We start from the raw sequence: 15,875 nt of genomic DNA on the forward strand, positions 1-15,875 counted from the left end.
TCAGGGAGTATTGGGATGCAAAATATCTGAGGCACAAAACTACTGGGTCTTTTTTTCAAATACCTTCATGAGAGTGAAGCAGCCACATCAGTTATCAATTACAGCAAAAGTTCAAAGCAGCACAAAAGCAGAAACTTCCTTAAGTTATAGGAGACCATGTCCAGAGTCCCCATGCAGCAAACATGTGCCATGCTTTCACTATTTTAGGTGGGAACACAAAAGTAAATGTAGTTTTTGTATGTAGGTAGAAGCATATGTGTGTGTGTGTGAGCCCATGTGTGTGTACGCCCATGTATGCAAACCAGCCAAGAGACAAAAAAAGCATGCAGTTTTCCCTAGAGAAAACTGAGTAATCACTGGAACCTCCAAGCCCTAGTGCTTCAGTGATGAAGCAAGAAGCACATGAATTCTGCTTTTTGAACTCTTCTCCTGCAACAGAATGACAGTAGCCAAGATGGCCATACTACAGAAAGAATATCTTATCTGGGGAAAGGCTGAAGACCTGCCTTGCACAGGGGGTCTTAGAATTGATTTTGTACCTTTTTCAGCATATTTGCTAATAGGAGATTCTAAACCACCTGTTCTGTAGAAACACAGAAATTATGAAAACTAGTCACTTGTGAACCATATCAAGATAAACCTTTTAAAATAATCATCCTGAGATCTATTTTGACTGAAGCTTTGGGGACAAAATGTTTCCTTTGATAAGGTACCCCACAATCTTATTCCTCCACCAGTAAGGGATTCTTCTAACTTCCAGCCTAAATACATACTCAGCCCAAAAACAACTAATAAAATTTGGCTGATACCATTCTGCATTTGAAATAATGCTGTTCGCTCTTTCTGCTCCATAGTGCTTATGAGCAATTCAGTCTCAGTTCATACTTAGGGAGCAAAAAAAAAAAAAAAAAAGACATTATGACCTCCTCTTCTAGCAAGGAGCATTCCTCCTTTCTAACAGTTGTTCTATCAGCTTTCCTCACATTGATCCATTATCGGTCTGATGGCGTTTCAAATATGCACCATTTCAAGTAGAGTGACTGGTGGTCAAGACCCCTTTCTGCCTCAGTGACTGGCACTGACACCCCATTCACTTTGGTAGCTGCCTCTACAGGTCTGGGGCACCAAAACTCTTGTTCCAACTCCAGTTGCTGGCACCAAATTCATTGTATCAGTTTGCCAAGCAGCTGACACTTAGTCCTTGCAGCAGTCCTGTACATGAGATAGAGACCATGACTATGCAGTTAGATAAGAAAGGATGTAAGAGGAAGGTAGAACAGATTGTAGTAATTAGGTGTCAGTCTCAGTCAGACCGTCATGGTGACCAGCCTCATCTTAGAGGCAACTAGCTCCTCCCACACCCCTTTCTGTCTGACCCTCTCCCTTCCTTGAATCCTCAGCAGCTGCCAAGTCTCACCAGCCTCTCCAGCGTCCTGCGTCTTTGAGTTTGCATCCTTATCAGTCCTCCACTGTGCCTCTGAATTTATTGCTATCCCACAGATCACTGAGATTAGCCAGATTTGTTTCTCATCTTTATCACAGTTATATTTCTCTGTCTTTTTGTGTTTCTGCCTGTCTTGTTCATGGGTTTCCTTTTTCCCTTAGCATCCCATATGACAAGGTGATTGACCAGCCAATCACAGGTTCTAACTCTAGACTTCTTACCCTTCCAAGATTTTGTGTCTCCTTTCTTAGTCTGTAACACAGACAAGATAATTTAGAATCAGGGACAAATTGAGGTATTATGGAAGGACTTCCCATAGTCGGACACTAGGATTAGAATGGGAGGCAACAGTGGGAAAGGCATCAGCAGATACAATTTGTTGCTGATGCAGCCTGAAAAGACTTACATTTGGAATTACTGAAATGAAAATTGTCAGAATAGTTCAACATTTTTTCACGTAAACTTTGTCATAATTTTGGGGGTTTTTTTCATTCTGGTCCAGAGCAGAAATCTGCAAGTTTTTACTGACAACTGTAGCTTGGGTTTTTCAAGCAGCTGCTTTTACTTTATTACTTTATGGCTTATTACTTCATTGTTACTACATTTAATATTTATTTATTACTTTATTCCTATAGCCAATTTTTTTTTTTTATTACTTTATTACTGTATTTAACCTCTTCGTTTTACACTACAACTAAGAATGGTCTAGGAAGGACATAAAAAAGGAAGAGACACATACAAAGAATAAAAAGACAAAGAGTATCCCTGGAGAACAAAAATCTAACCAAGAGTTTGTCTGAATCCACTTCTTAAGAGAAGTTCACTGTTTTGTTGTAGTCTGTATTCTTGCTTTTGAAGGATTATTTTGAGTGGAGAATTGACTTCAAAATGTTCAGTGGAATTTTTTCAAAACATGAATTCCCTGCAATACACTCTAAGAAAAACACCCAACTGATTGAACTTCATTAGAATTTTTCCAAAGGCCCATGCCAAAATATTTGCAGAAACTTAATGGTTGCTGGGATCTCAGTTTGAAACAAGTAGAGCAGTAACAGGTATAAAACAAATTATGCATGCGCAGCACAGAGCCGCATTTGTAACCTTCTCCAACAGGCTGCATAGATCTGTTAAAAAAACAACAAGAATTTTGTCTGAGGGCTGTTACGTTGGGTGGTGGTTCAGTTTATTTGTTTGATTTGGGTTGGGTTGGTTTTGGGGCTTTTGGTTGTTTGTTGACCCTAGGATTAAATGCATTGGCTTTGCCAGAGGTTAAACCGGTAATGTTCATCTTTGGTAGGTGCTGGCTGCCTAATGGTGTTGTTGTTTGCCACAACAATTAGTTTGAGTTAGCTTGAGCATTCCATGGCAGCACAGATGGTTACAAGTGCGTTATCAGTAGACAGCAGATGGCACAACTCAAATGTCTGTGGCCTTCTATCTCCCTCTGGTGGCTCGATCTCAAACCCTTAGGCTGTTCCTGCTGCCCCCGAGCTAGTGGAGAAAGCCAGTCTGCTCAGCCAAGGCCACTGCATACATTCACTAACACTGAGGGTTCAGCCCTAGAAGCATCTTCATCCCGGGTGCCTTGGAAAGTGCTGGCACTTGAGAGTTTTGACTGCTTGGAGCTGCATGTCTCGAGTGAAGTCCCTCACAAAGCAATCAGCAGTCTACCCACGTGTATTTCCATATCCCCTCAAAAATCATCTGCTGGACACAAATCCTGCAAGTGTCAAGTTCAAAAATTGTCCATTTTTGGAGCTCCAATCCAAGGATTTTTGCTTGCCTTGACAAAGACACCTTATTTGCTTGGTCCATGATGCGCAAGCTGTTACTCTAACAGATTACAGAAGAAAATGCAACATCGGGAGCCATTTCTCCTTCGCTTGTTGTGTTTTCCTTTCCCATAGCAAAATGGAAAAAAAAATTCCTTTTCAAATGTAATATTTTATGCTCTTGAAAGAGACAGCATGCTAGCATTTTATTCTTTTGCAGCAGAGAAATAAGCACACATTCTGTTTTGATAGCTGCAGCAAAACGAAGGCTCATTTTTGAGGATCTAAACTTATCCCCACCTTTCTTGTACACTGATATCACTGTAAGAACACCATGTTGTAGAAGTACAGTTTCTGAAGTATCTGTTCTGATTTTGAAGTTTTGCAGCACCTTGGGCCCACTTATCATTTTTAAAAGGGACTGATGTAGAACAGGCAAAAATGGAAACTCCTGCTCATTTCAGGTCTGAGTGTGAATATGATACTATGGTAGACCGCAGTCTTCCAAAAGCGTCCTGCAGGATGCAGCATATATTGCAATGGCACTAAAATAAATTTTTAAAAAGGCTTTTTTGTTAATTTTGCTGGAGGTGAAAATCCATAAACCTCAGTAATAAATCCATAAACCAAATAATAAACACAAGAGTCGTCTCAAATTGTGATAACACTAAATGTTCTATTCTCCCCATGCAACTCAGTTCAGCAACAGCCTATCCCCTGGTTTATTTTCCTACAGGAGAAGGAAAAGAGAACTTAGGAGTTACAGAGTTACACACCTTTAACCCATACACAGAGCTGCTTATATATTATATATTGTTAGCACTGAATTCAGCTTAGAAAAAATTGATGTCTCCTTAAAAGAAACCTAGAAAGACCCCCAAATCTCCATCAAACAAACAAACAAAAAATAGTCAAAAAAAACCCCCTCCAACAAGCACCTTTGGAAGATGCCAAGATCATTGCTTTAATTTTTCATTGAGATGCTTCAGCAAGAGGAAAATAGAAAAAAGAAACTTCTGAGAAAAAAAGGCATTTTCTACAAGTTTCATCAAAGGCAAATTTCTAATGACTCAGCAACAGTAAGATGAGAAAAGAAGCAAAGTTGGCCTGCTGTGTGCAACTGAGGGAGCAACTGAAAAAGGTCAACCTGTTATGTTTGTTCCTTTTGTTGACTATAAAAAGAGTTAGAGGAACCAAACCCACTATCTTTTTGCTCGAATATGGTACTTAAGTGTTTACATTTTAAGAAAATCTATCCTATTTACTTGTGCTTACATGAGTTTATACAAGTTAATACTTCAAAGTTTGTTTGTGGTATGGGGTTTTTTTCCCCTAAAGCCTTCTTGGCAAGTAAACTCTATGTGATTTCTCATACACTGAGATTTGGATTCACTGGCTGCCAATATGCATGTTTGACTATAAAGTGGTTTTCCTCTCACTGCTTTGAAGCAGGGAAATCCACCTATGCTGCTAGCCTTTATGTTGTCATACAATTCTTCTTCCCCTGCAGAAAGCGTCTAAATATAAATAAGAGTGCAAGTATCTGAAAAACAAAAAAGAAATTCTTTTCAGTTACATTAAAATCCCTTGATACATGGAAAACTCATAAACATTTTTTGTAAGTGTGAATCTGTCACATTGTTTGAAATTAAGACAACATTGGTTTGTAATGGGACTGAGAGTGCTTTATACAACAGGAGTCATATTCACAGCTGGGCAAGGTTCTTGCATGCATTAGCAAAGACTTGCATCAGGCCCCGAAGGACTTCAATGGAACTGAGTTAGAATGCTCACATGATTCTATGCAGAGCCTTTAATCTCATACAATGCTTGAGAAAACTGCATTGTATTCTTGAAAAAACTATATTATACACAAGTCAAAGATCTGTGCTGTCTGAAATTTTCATGACTGTCAGGTTCCGTTTTGGAATACTTGCCTAAGTTCAGAGAGCATGTGACTGTCATTCGTTCTGCCTCCTTAGAGGCTCAACTGAAAAATTAGTCTCAGCTAACTATATTGCTTGACCTATACAAGCAGAATTGTTATGGAAATAGCACAATACTTTTTGCACTTTAAGTATTTTTAAAAGTGCAACTGCTTCGTATCTGTACATATTCTTTTCTAATTTAGAAGACAAAGTGTCCTTCTCAAACAAAAGAATCCATGTTTAAGGACAAAAAGCAGTAAAGTGATCAGCCTACCAGGATACAAAAGCAGCATTTGATCAAAACTTAACAGCATTTATACTACATCACAAAATCACGTCCTTTTATATACCTTTTCTCTTGTTTTAGTAGGCTAACTAGCTAAAGGGCCAGATGCTAGCAAAACTGGTGTCTACTTAGCAATAATCCACATGAACAGGAAATAAGTCAGAATGTTGTGCTTCTCTAGCAGATCCCAGTCTAGCGTGGTATCTGATGGTGTACTTTAAGGCCAAGCAAAGTCCCCGAAGTAAAAAAGATACAGTTAAATGCATTAACTGCTTTACTGAGCCTGGAAGGGACAAAGTTGGCAGCTGCCACAGGGAACTTTCTAGTATGTAGAACTCTCTCTTTGTCTTAGCACTCTCTTTCTCTTTGAGATATCCTGGGCAGGCTAACACATCTCAGCCTGGAACTGAGGTGGAGCACTGTCTTCTTCACATTCTCCCCTGTCTTTCCATGGTGGTTCCAGGGATTTCAGTGGAGGACAGGGGGGAATAGCACTGAACCACAGGTTCCAAGCCATATACTCCTGCAACAAGATAGCTTATGCTACTGACAGAAGAGCTGAGGACAGGACATAAGATGAGCAGGTGAATACTGCTGCTTTTGTTTGTTTGTTTGTTTGTTTTTCAAGTGAGGAAGGTCTATAAAGACATGGCAATTTCTCAGGAAAGGTGAAGTGAGTGGATGGGGAAACATATCTCCATGCTCTGAAAGAACTGTTCTTTTATAGTACGTGGTGGAAAGAAAACTGTGCAGGGCTATGAAACTTCCTTGGCAGCAAGCCTGAAAAGCAGTGTTTTTGTGTGAACACAGGTCAATTTGTTCTGCCTACTGGACTTAGAGGTCCACCACACTGCACTTAGAGCCTTGTCTCACTGCAGATCTACCCCACAGCTATGCTGCACCCAGCAGTTATCTCCACCAGTTTAAGACTACCTATGTTACATGCTCTGAACTAGCATCAAGGGGTAGTTTGCCTCCTCTGTGTACTCAGTCCAGTTGGGATGGAGTTAGTTTTCTTCATAGCAGCCCAAATGATGCTGTATTTTACATTTGCGTTGGAAATAGTTAACAACAAAATTCACAATATTTTAGCTATTGCTGGAGAGTGCCTGCTTATCATCCATTTCTCACTCTGTTTTCTCCCATGGCAGAGTCCAGGATGGGGAGAGATGGGACAGCTGACCTGAACTGACTGGAGAAACACTTCACAATACATAGCATCACGCTCTGCCAGAAAACCAGGGGAGGCAAGTTTTGATGTAAATAGCCACTTTTGAAGGTAGGCTGGACACCACTCTGCTGCTGGCCAGGTGTGGAATTGCTTTTACATCACTTTCCTTTTTTCCACAATTTCCTTCTTTTCTGATTAGCCTGTCTTCACTTTGACCCATAACTACTTTTTCAGTTTGGTTTGGTTTCCACTTTTTTCCTCCCATCCCACTGGGAGGTTGGAGTGAGAAGTGACTGGAAGGGAGCTTAGCTGCTTCCTGGGATCAACCCACCAAACCACAAAAGCAGGCAGTATTGGCTGTAGGGTGATTTTGCCAGCAGCAGAGTGCCTCTTACAGAGGGAGCTGTTAACAGCTGTGCCTGAGCAGTCTCTGTGGAAACAAAACAGGAGGACGGAAGTGTCCAGCACAAAGAATTAAGCTGCTCACACCTAGGACGCAAGAGGACACCTGGGGAAGGACAGAGAGCAGCAATTTCTCACCTGTTAGTCGTTCACCAAGTGGTTATCATCTAAGTATAGGTCTGGTATAGTATGTGATGTGTCACATATATGCTAGAAAGCTAAACTGTGAGCCAGCTGCCTAAAGCTCTGCTGACATCTGGTGCTGAACAGAAAATGAGTTTTTCAGTACAATAACGTTCTCCACTTTGAAACACTGTCTTATGGGACAGGAGTTGCATTTCTTCAGCCTATCTCCCAAAAGAGCAGTCTTCCATACAGCAGTCTTCCTGCTTACCATACTCACATGCATAGTCTCAGTTCAGACAGAGACTCCTTAGGAATATTTGAAATGAGTAATGAAGTGGAAACTGAAACTAAAAAATTCATTAGTGGGAGCATCGCATTTTTGTCAAGATTTGAATCCCTCATGGAGCATAGAGCTGAGTTTTTAATCATTGATCACCTAAATTGGAATAGACTTTTGTGTCTTGCAATACACTTCTTGGCAGAATTGATTAAAGTAAAAAAAAATATTTAGGTGTTTCTTCAAAATCTGGTGTGGTCTAGCCTTCAGGTTTTTTTTTAGAAAGGAGTCTAAATTTGAATACAGACTCTTCAGTGGATTTGAAATCAAAAATTTCTTTCAACTGACCTTAAATTATTTTTCATAAAATTTGTTTCTTTTACTGAGAACCTGCTCTTGGCAGTATTAAAAGATTTGTCCCAACTTTGTCTATTCTTAGCAAACCTTTGCTTGTAATGCAGTGTCCTGCAAAGAAGATGTTAAAAAAAACACTTTTCCGTTATGCAAGGAGTTAGTGTAGGAAATAGCACAGTATCACATATCAGGAATTGTTCATTACAGAATTTTTGTGGGCTTGGGCCTATTCTTCAAATGTTTAAAAACAGTAAAGGAGATTTTTTCCTTTTGCAATTTGTCTCTTGCAAATAATTAATTATCAATTACACTGAATAATATAATTCATTATTTACTGGACAAACAGTCCACAGTGATCACAAAGAGTGATCCATCTAGTATCTTCTTACCAGCATCCAGTAGCAGATGCTTTGGGTAAAATTAAAAAAATGTCTATAGATTAATATTCCCATCAGTATCCACTCTCAAATGCCAGCTATCAAAAGTTTAGGAGCTAAGACTAACCCTAAAGCTAAAACCTATTCCTCTTTGCTTAGTAGGTCTAGCAGCTCCACTAATTCAGCCTTTTGACTTTTTTCACATTTGTCTAACCTGACGACCAAACAAGGAGTTTTATAGTTTGTCTGTATATAGTTTTCTTCCACAAAAATAAGAGAGATTTTAGAGAAATGCTGTATATTTTCAGAGTCATAGAACCATCATCTCCAATAACGGGGGTTGGGTAAGTGTTTCTAGGTAATGTTTTTTTCGAAAATAAAGGCAGAAATTATTTTAATTTTGCTACTGAGTTAATCAAAAATCATATTTGTCTTTCAACTTTGATGCTCTGCTCATTTCTGTATGTCTCAACACAGCAATTTCCAGGAACAGAACTCAAAATTAATTGTAAATTAATATTAATTTTTTAAACATTCCAGTTTTGTGAGAGAATCTCTGACAAAACTTTTTCTAAAGACCTTTTCATTTGTATTGCTCCTGTAAATTTTCAGAGGGCATGAAATTGATTAAATGTATCAGTTACCAAAAAGAATTGCTGGAATTTTTCCATGCTCCCAGAAAACTGTTGTTTTTTTCCCTTTCCAAGGAAAAAAAAAGGGTGAGCTATCTGCTTTCAGGTCGTTGAAGCCTAATGTGTTATAAAACCAGGATGTGTTACCACTCAGGATGTAATAATTTGAATTGATATGAAATATTTGGAAACAAAAGCTAGCACCATTTCCATGTAAGAAACCTGTGCCACATAATACAAACATGGTAAGTGGACTGGATAGATATAATCTATCTGGATTTTTAAGTGCTTGTCAGAGCCTTCCATGGAAAATCTTTCAGGAAGATGCATAGGCATAGAAAGGAAAAGGGAAGTGCTGTGACAGATAAAACTAGCTAGGAAAAGCTGTGAGACTGAGCAGCCAGCCCTCAACATGGCAAAGCATATCATGTATTCAGACATGGTCCGCAAAATAGAGAAGTTAATTAGGTCATGATAATTGAGGCTGAATTAACTCTGAATCATTGCTTTGAAGTGCAAATGAACTATTGGAAGATGGAAGAGACAGTACTCTCCGCTAAAGTATATTGCTATTGCTTTAGATTAAAAAAAATGAGCTTCAAGACAACTTACAAATAAACCCATTATTTGATTTATGAAGCCTAATCTTACAAATGGGTCTTTTCACCTTATGCCCAGTTTTTATCACCACTTAACTCAAATAGTGGAATAATCCAGGCTCCTCCCATATAGTCAAACTCACTGAAGTCTTGTTCACAGGCTACTGTTGAAGAACTCCCCTCATTCCTGTATGTCCGTGACTGAAAGGCTTCTTAATTGCAGAAACAGATGCAAAATGACCTGGTAACTTCATAATTAACTGTGCTCTCAAAATATTTGTCTTTCTGCTGTGTCCCTCTGCCTGTCTGCAGCAGGGGATCTAGTCTTCCCCAGGCACAGCTGAGTTTCTTTCTAGAACACAAGAAATCCATATCAGCTCACAGAAAGGGTTCTGCAGCACAGCTCCACAAAGTCAAAAAGCCACTACTGAAAGCATCAAGTTATTTGAACACTTTCTGAAGTAGAAAAAATTTAGGGATATCCCTGCCTGCAATGAAGTATTTTTGCCAAAGTAGTCATTCCTTCCAAGCATTTCAAGACATTTCAAGTTCCAACATAAGGGACTGCATCTGTTCACAAAAGAGGACAAAAGTGAGTTAGACAGTTGAAAAATAGAATTAAGAACAAGGAGAAGGTGTCACTGGGGTCAGAGAGAAGCTCCAGACTCTGACTGCTGGCCTGATGTACACACAGCATCTGTTCTGGATGCACCAATAAAGAAGAAAATTTCTATTTTCTGGAAGTATTAAGAATATGGAAATTTGCTGTAATATATCTGAGGAGGTGTGATCAAAAATCCCATTCCAATCCCAAACAGAAAAATCTCAATTTATAAAAAAACAGATACGAAGGCAGCAGAACAGGCCCTTGATCACAGCTTTGATACTACTACAAAATACAAGCTATATTTGAAAAGCATTTATGAGAAAAACTAATATGATGGTAATTATTTTAAAATTACATAAAGAGACATCAGAATTTAGTCATATCCGTTTTCTTAAAATAATACCTACAGTAAAGGAAGAGGGCAACTTTTTTAGTAACAGAGGGATCTATTTCCGCAAAGACATTTGCCTTCACAATTGCAAATGAGTTGTTTGTGTGGAAATAGTAGTTTAGAAGAACAATTTTGTTTTGTAATAACCCCCGTGATTATGATGAGTCAGTGAAAGCCCCCATTTTCACATCTTCCTTCTGTCACTGAAAAAACAAGTTTGTTTTCATATTGCAAGAATGCTCCAGCAAGCTCTGGAATTTGCTAGTATTGTTGGCATGTATAAATAGAGCATTTTTTTTTTATGTGCCACAGGGAATCTGCAGCTGCTTGCTGATTACAGACAGAAAGCAAATGTTTTTTTGCTCTTGTTACAGATCCATGTGTTTGTCCTCCAAGCTTCTCTGAATGAATTTCATTGGAGCCAAGCCCTCACTAGGTGCATTATGTTTGCATAAAAAGGAGAATGCCTGTTTGGGGCATTTTCTGAAGTTACTTCGTGTTAATGACTGCTGTGCTTTGAGGCTGAGTGAGAAACACAGGCACTTTCCACTTTGTGCACAGTGGCTTATTTTGCAAACAGTCCTTCAAAAACACAGCTTTGACTTATCTGGTGGAAGAATGTGTTCAGCTCCCTTGAATCGTATTTAAACTTTGCAAATTCTCTTTTTATTCACATACCACATGAACTGCTAAAAAAATTACTTAGTTTTACTCCTCCAGCTTTGACTGATAAAGATCTAATTTTTTTGCATTGTGATGCTGTCCCTCCATACTACCCTCTCCTTGAGTGGTAAAAGAGGACTTAAGAATTACATCGTAAATGCCTTGCTTCAGACATGAGTCATTGTTTCATTGTTGCATGAATACACCTATTCTTAGACTTAAAATAGCAAAGAGGACAAGTTGCTTGAGTCACCATGCCTTGAATTGTCTAAAACAGAAGATTAACAAGAATAAAGCAGCATATTGCATTTCAACAAGGCAAAAAGTGAATTATGTTTAGATGTCTATAGTTGATATTAGGAAGTACCTTATCAGCTGTACTTTTGCTAATCAATAGCTGATGGGAAACGTGTCCCAGTTTTATATTTTGTCTAAAGGTTATGCTGTAAAACAAAAATAAATATAAACCAAAAATGTATGTATCCTTTACAGCATAAATTAATTCAGAGGATTATGCACTGTCAGTAAAATGCAAGGAAGATATATTACTCCAAATCCTTGTCAGAACATCAATAATCTGCTCCCATAAACATTTTAACATGATAAGAAAAAAAACAAAACTGTATATAAAGAATCATAGAATGGTTGAGGTTGAAAGAGATCTCTGGAGGTCACCTGGTCCAACCTCCCTTCTCAGGCAAGACTGCCTAAAACAAGTGAACCAAGACTTTGTCCAGATGTCTTTTCAATTTCTCCAAGCAAGAAAAGTTCACAACCAGCTCGTTAGCCTCCTTTGCTGCAAGGGAACATGGTTAGCTCATGGTCAGCTTGGATTCCATCAGAACCATTGCCGAAATTGTTATATTTCTGAAAGAAGTCCCTACAGCAGTGGGGAAGATGTTGGAAGATTTGTTTACCTTTAGCACTGTAGTGTATTATCCCTATATTCGTGGTTAAGGCTTAGTTTTGTCCCCCATGGTGCTTAGTACAAATGCCAGAGATTTCTATGGCCTTGTGTTAACTCCCTACACCTGTAACTAGCAAGTCATTTTCCAGCTAATGTTTCCTTATTTACTTGTATTAATGATTAATATGTACTAGCTGATATCTTAATTTTGGTAACAGGGATTGTGTGTCAGAACAAAGAATGATAAGACAAGTACATCGTGACTTGATGACATGTTTGAGATAGTCACAAGGAGAAAAGATTCATCAGATGATCTGGAACCATATTCAAATAGTCTGTGGAAATAATTAGTGTATATGCATGTATTCAAATGTGCGATGAATATGTATTGGTTTCAGGAATATAACGAGATCTGATAGGTTTCTTAGCATGCATACTTTGAGGAAGATTCCCTATGTATGCAGCAGTGCTAATGAATCTAACCTAACCTAAATCTAACCTAACAAATTTATTGGAGAGCTTATTTTCCAATTTTCAGTGACAACCCCCAAATCTTTTTTTGCTAAGGTTTTTTTCAGTCTGGGTGGACCTCAGCATGTGCTGGTTCCTGGGGTTCTTCCTTCCCAGGTGCAGAACTGTGTCCTTTCCTGCTTTGAACTTCTTAAGGTTCCTGTCTGGGAAGCAGAACAACCCTCTGGTGTATCAGCTCTCCTCCCAGTTTTGTACCATCATCAAACTTGCTGAGGGCACACTCTTCTCCAACATGCAGACCATGTGAAAATGGACAGGACTTGTCCCAGACTTGACCTCTGGGATGAAGCATTAGTTATTGGCCTCCAACTAGACTCTGCGTGACTGATCACTAACCTCCAAGCCTGCCTATTCAGTTAATTTTCAGTCTCACACTCGATGAGGTTGGCTCATCCAGACCATAATTTATGAGCTTCTCTGTGAAGATGTTAGGGGGACAGTGTTGAAACCATTACTGAAGTCAGGGTAGAAAACAACTGCTCTTCTCTTGTCTACCGAGTCAATTTGTTGTGGAAGGTTATCACGTCAGTAAAGATGATTTGGTAAATCCATGCTGACCACTCATAACCCTCTTTATATTTAAACTAGTAATTTGACCTCTAGAATATTATTAAAACTCTGTTATTCTTATCTGTTGTTAGTAGTACTGCAATAAGGATGAAGAAAAACAACTATGCTCTGTATTTTCCTGTTGCAAATTGTGTGCTCAGTTGCAATTGCTAAAATCTTTTGATATTATAGCAGAAAACTGATCTAGGACAGGATCAAATCAAAGTGTGACATGTAACTAGCACTGTCCAGTCCTTCTTGTCCAATAAGACATAGCAGTTACCATCACATCATGTGAACTGGGACTTCTGCATGCACTTTCAAGTGTATAAAGATCCTCTTGATCTGGCAGGATTTTTCATAGGCTCATGATGAAATTTTCTTGGAGTATGGGATTTTTCAGTCATATTTCTCATGTTTATTTCAAAGAAGCCTGGAAAATGAGCAGCAAAACTCCAATGGCTCCAGCAAGACAGGAAATTTTCCAACTCTTTGCTTCTGTGTGTGGAAGGTGCTTTGCTGCCTAGAACAAACATGGACTTTAAGCTGTCTTGGGCACAGAGCAGTCCTTTGTGACCTTTTAGCTTAATTTTTAAGCTATGTATTAATGTCTTCCTCTTTTCTCCCAAACTGACATATTACCTAAAGAAGTTCAGTGAATAAACATAAAGCTCCTTGCCTATGCCTCAGCTGCTGCTGAGAAAAATTCCAACTATTTTGCTCAAAAGCATCCACATGCATCTGGACTACTAAAAAGAAGAGCTTAAACCTTGTTTGCTTTGCTTTTATTAACACAGTGCAAAATACTGTTTTGTGGAGTTTTTTTCTTCCCTTGGGCATCCATATGAGGCCAGTTTTAAATCCATACACAACCTTAAGCCAGATTGGTCTTTTTAAGCAGTAGAGATTCAGCACTTTTCTCTGTGAAGTTGTAAAATTGAGTAAGACTGCATGCAAGCCAGCATGCTGAAGACCCAAAATTTTGTTTCTGTCTTGGCCATCATTAGAAGTTTGACCTTGAGTCTACAGCTTTACTGTGTCTAGGCTTCTTGGCACCAGAATGGCTTAGCATGGTGAGGCTGTAGCTCAGAAGGGAACTCCATGCACCATTATAAATTTCTACACACTTCTGCGTTTTGCTGGAGATTCCAGGGTCACCTTGTCTGATAGAAGTAATCATAGAACTATAAAACTAAATACCGTATTACTGCACAGCGATGAGGTGCAAGAGTAGCGGGCATATTGTTCTCAATCCTGGTAATAGACAAGGTCGTAGTCTCACACTTCTAGGAAAAACTCCTCCAAAAGAAACACGCAGTAAGAGTGTTCACTAGGACTTTGCTTTGTATTAGGGTGAGAAAGGATCCAGGGATACTGTAACAAAGCCTGGAACTTCCCGTTATGACTGCAGCAATTGTTTGTTTCTGATTTGCATTCTAGCTCAGACTAACAAACTGTCCCCAGGGGTCCCAGTTAGTCCTTCCCACTTGCCTCTCCTGCTCACTCATAATCAATGCAAACATGGATACTCAAAGCAAGCATATAGCAATGCAGACATCCAAGCATTTTTATCTGAAAAAGTGGGATAATTTCTGAAAACTGCTTTCTTCCTGGGCTGAAAAGGAAGCTTAAAGCTCAGCATCACTTGCAAGAGTTTACTCACATGCCTTCCAAGACCTGCATCTAGATTCTGAAAAAAAAGCCCCAATCTGAGAAACCTTATCTGCGTGAGTTTAAAAAAATGAGAGGAATAGAGTATACATTTTGGACCTCAAGAGAGGTCAAGTCCTGTCTGAGTAGATCCTAGTGGTATGTGAAGCTGCCATACTGTTAACTTTTGCAACAAAGTTTTCAGAGCAGAATTAGGTGAGGTCAGGACACTATGATCATGCAGTGGTGGGTAATTCTGAGACCAGGCTGATTTAATGCACCTTGCCTTATTAAAAAGGTCATGATATTAAGACTCAGGCATGATATTCTGTTCTACTGGGAGGCTTTTGTTCAGCTAGTTGCTGTTCTGCTTCATCAAATTTATTTCTGCTCCTGTACAGTAGATTATTGTAACTGCAAGCCACATAATTGAAGATAAGTTTCACTCAAACCAGAAGCTCCTCTGACAGCTGTGTGACGAGACCAGCTACCGAGTTTTGTAGGCACAAGGGCTCTGGAAGAAAGTGATGGTACCTATATAGCCAGCACTGGTTTATCATCCCAAATATTTAACCCACACTTGTTTACAGGACCCAGGCATATTTTCCCTCTTACCACTTAAAAACCACTACCCCTTGTTTTATGGCTCTTGCAATTCTTATAAACATAAAGCTGTCCTTATGAGACTTTGCATAACCGTGAGGTTTAATCATCTGAAAGTGCTATGCACCAGACTTCTGTGTAGCAACAGTTCATGGAAAAGATTATTACCAGGAAGCCAGGTCTTAATGCCTTCTTTCCAGCTTTGGCCCAAGCCATCTGTTGGCTCTGCCCCACAATGAATGACACAATTGTATGAACAGCCCTTAAAAGCATTATATGTCCTGAGCTGGGAATAGAGTTTGGCTTGCTGAACAACCTGCCCAAGGGTCACTGCACCCCTTTCACCATGACAAGAACCAGTGGGAGACGTACCCTAGATGTGGAGGAGGCAGTGTTCAGAGAAACTGGGAAGAATAATTCTCTGAAGTAAAAGAGAGAAAAAACATTACCTACCAGCACCTTAATGCAATTTTAAATAATGTTTGAAATAATACATTTTGCGCTTGTAGAAGGAATGTGAGCCAATGTGAGTACCACAGGCTCATGGGAATGAACCCAGAACCTCTGGCCCTGAAATTATATGATTCAAAGGACTAATCAATGCTT

The sequence above is a fragment of the Sturnus vulgaris genome, chromosome Z (assembly GCF_052056855.1).
Source record: "Sturnus vulgaris isolate bStuVul1 chromosome Z, bStuVul1.hap1, whole genome shotgun sequence".
Classification (NCBI taxonomy): Eukaryota; Metazoa; Chordata; class Aves; order Passeriformes; family Sturnidae; genus Sturnus; species Sturnus vulgaris.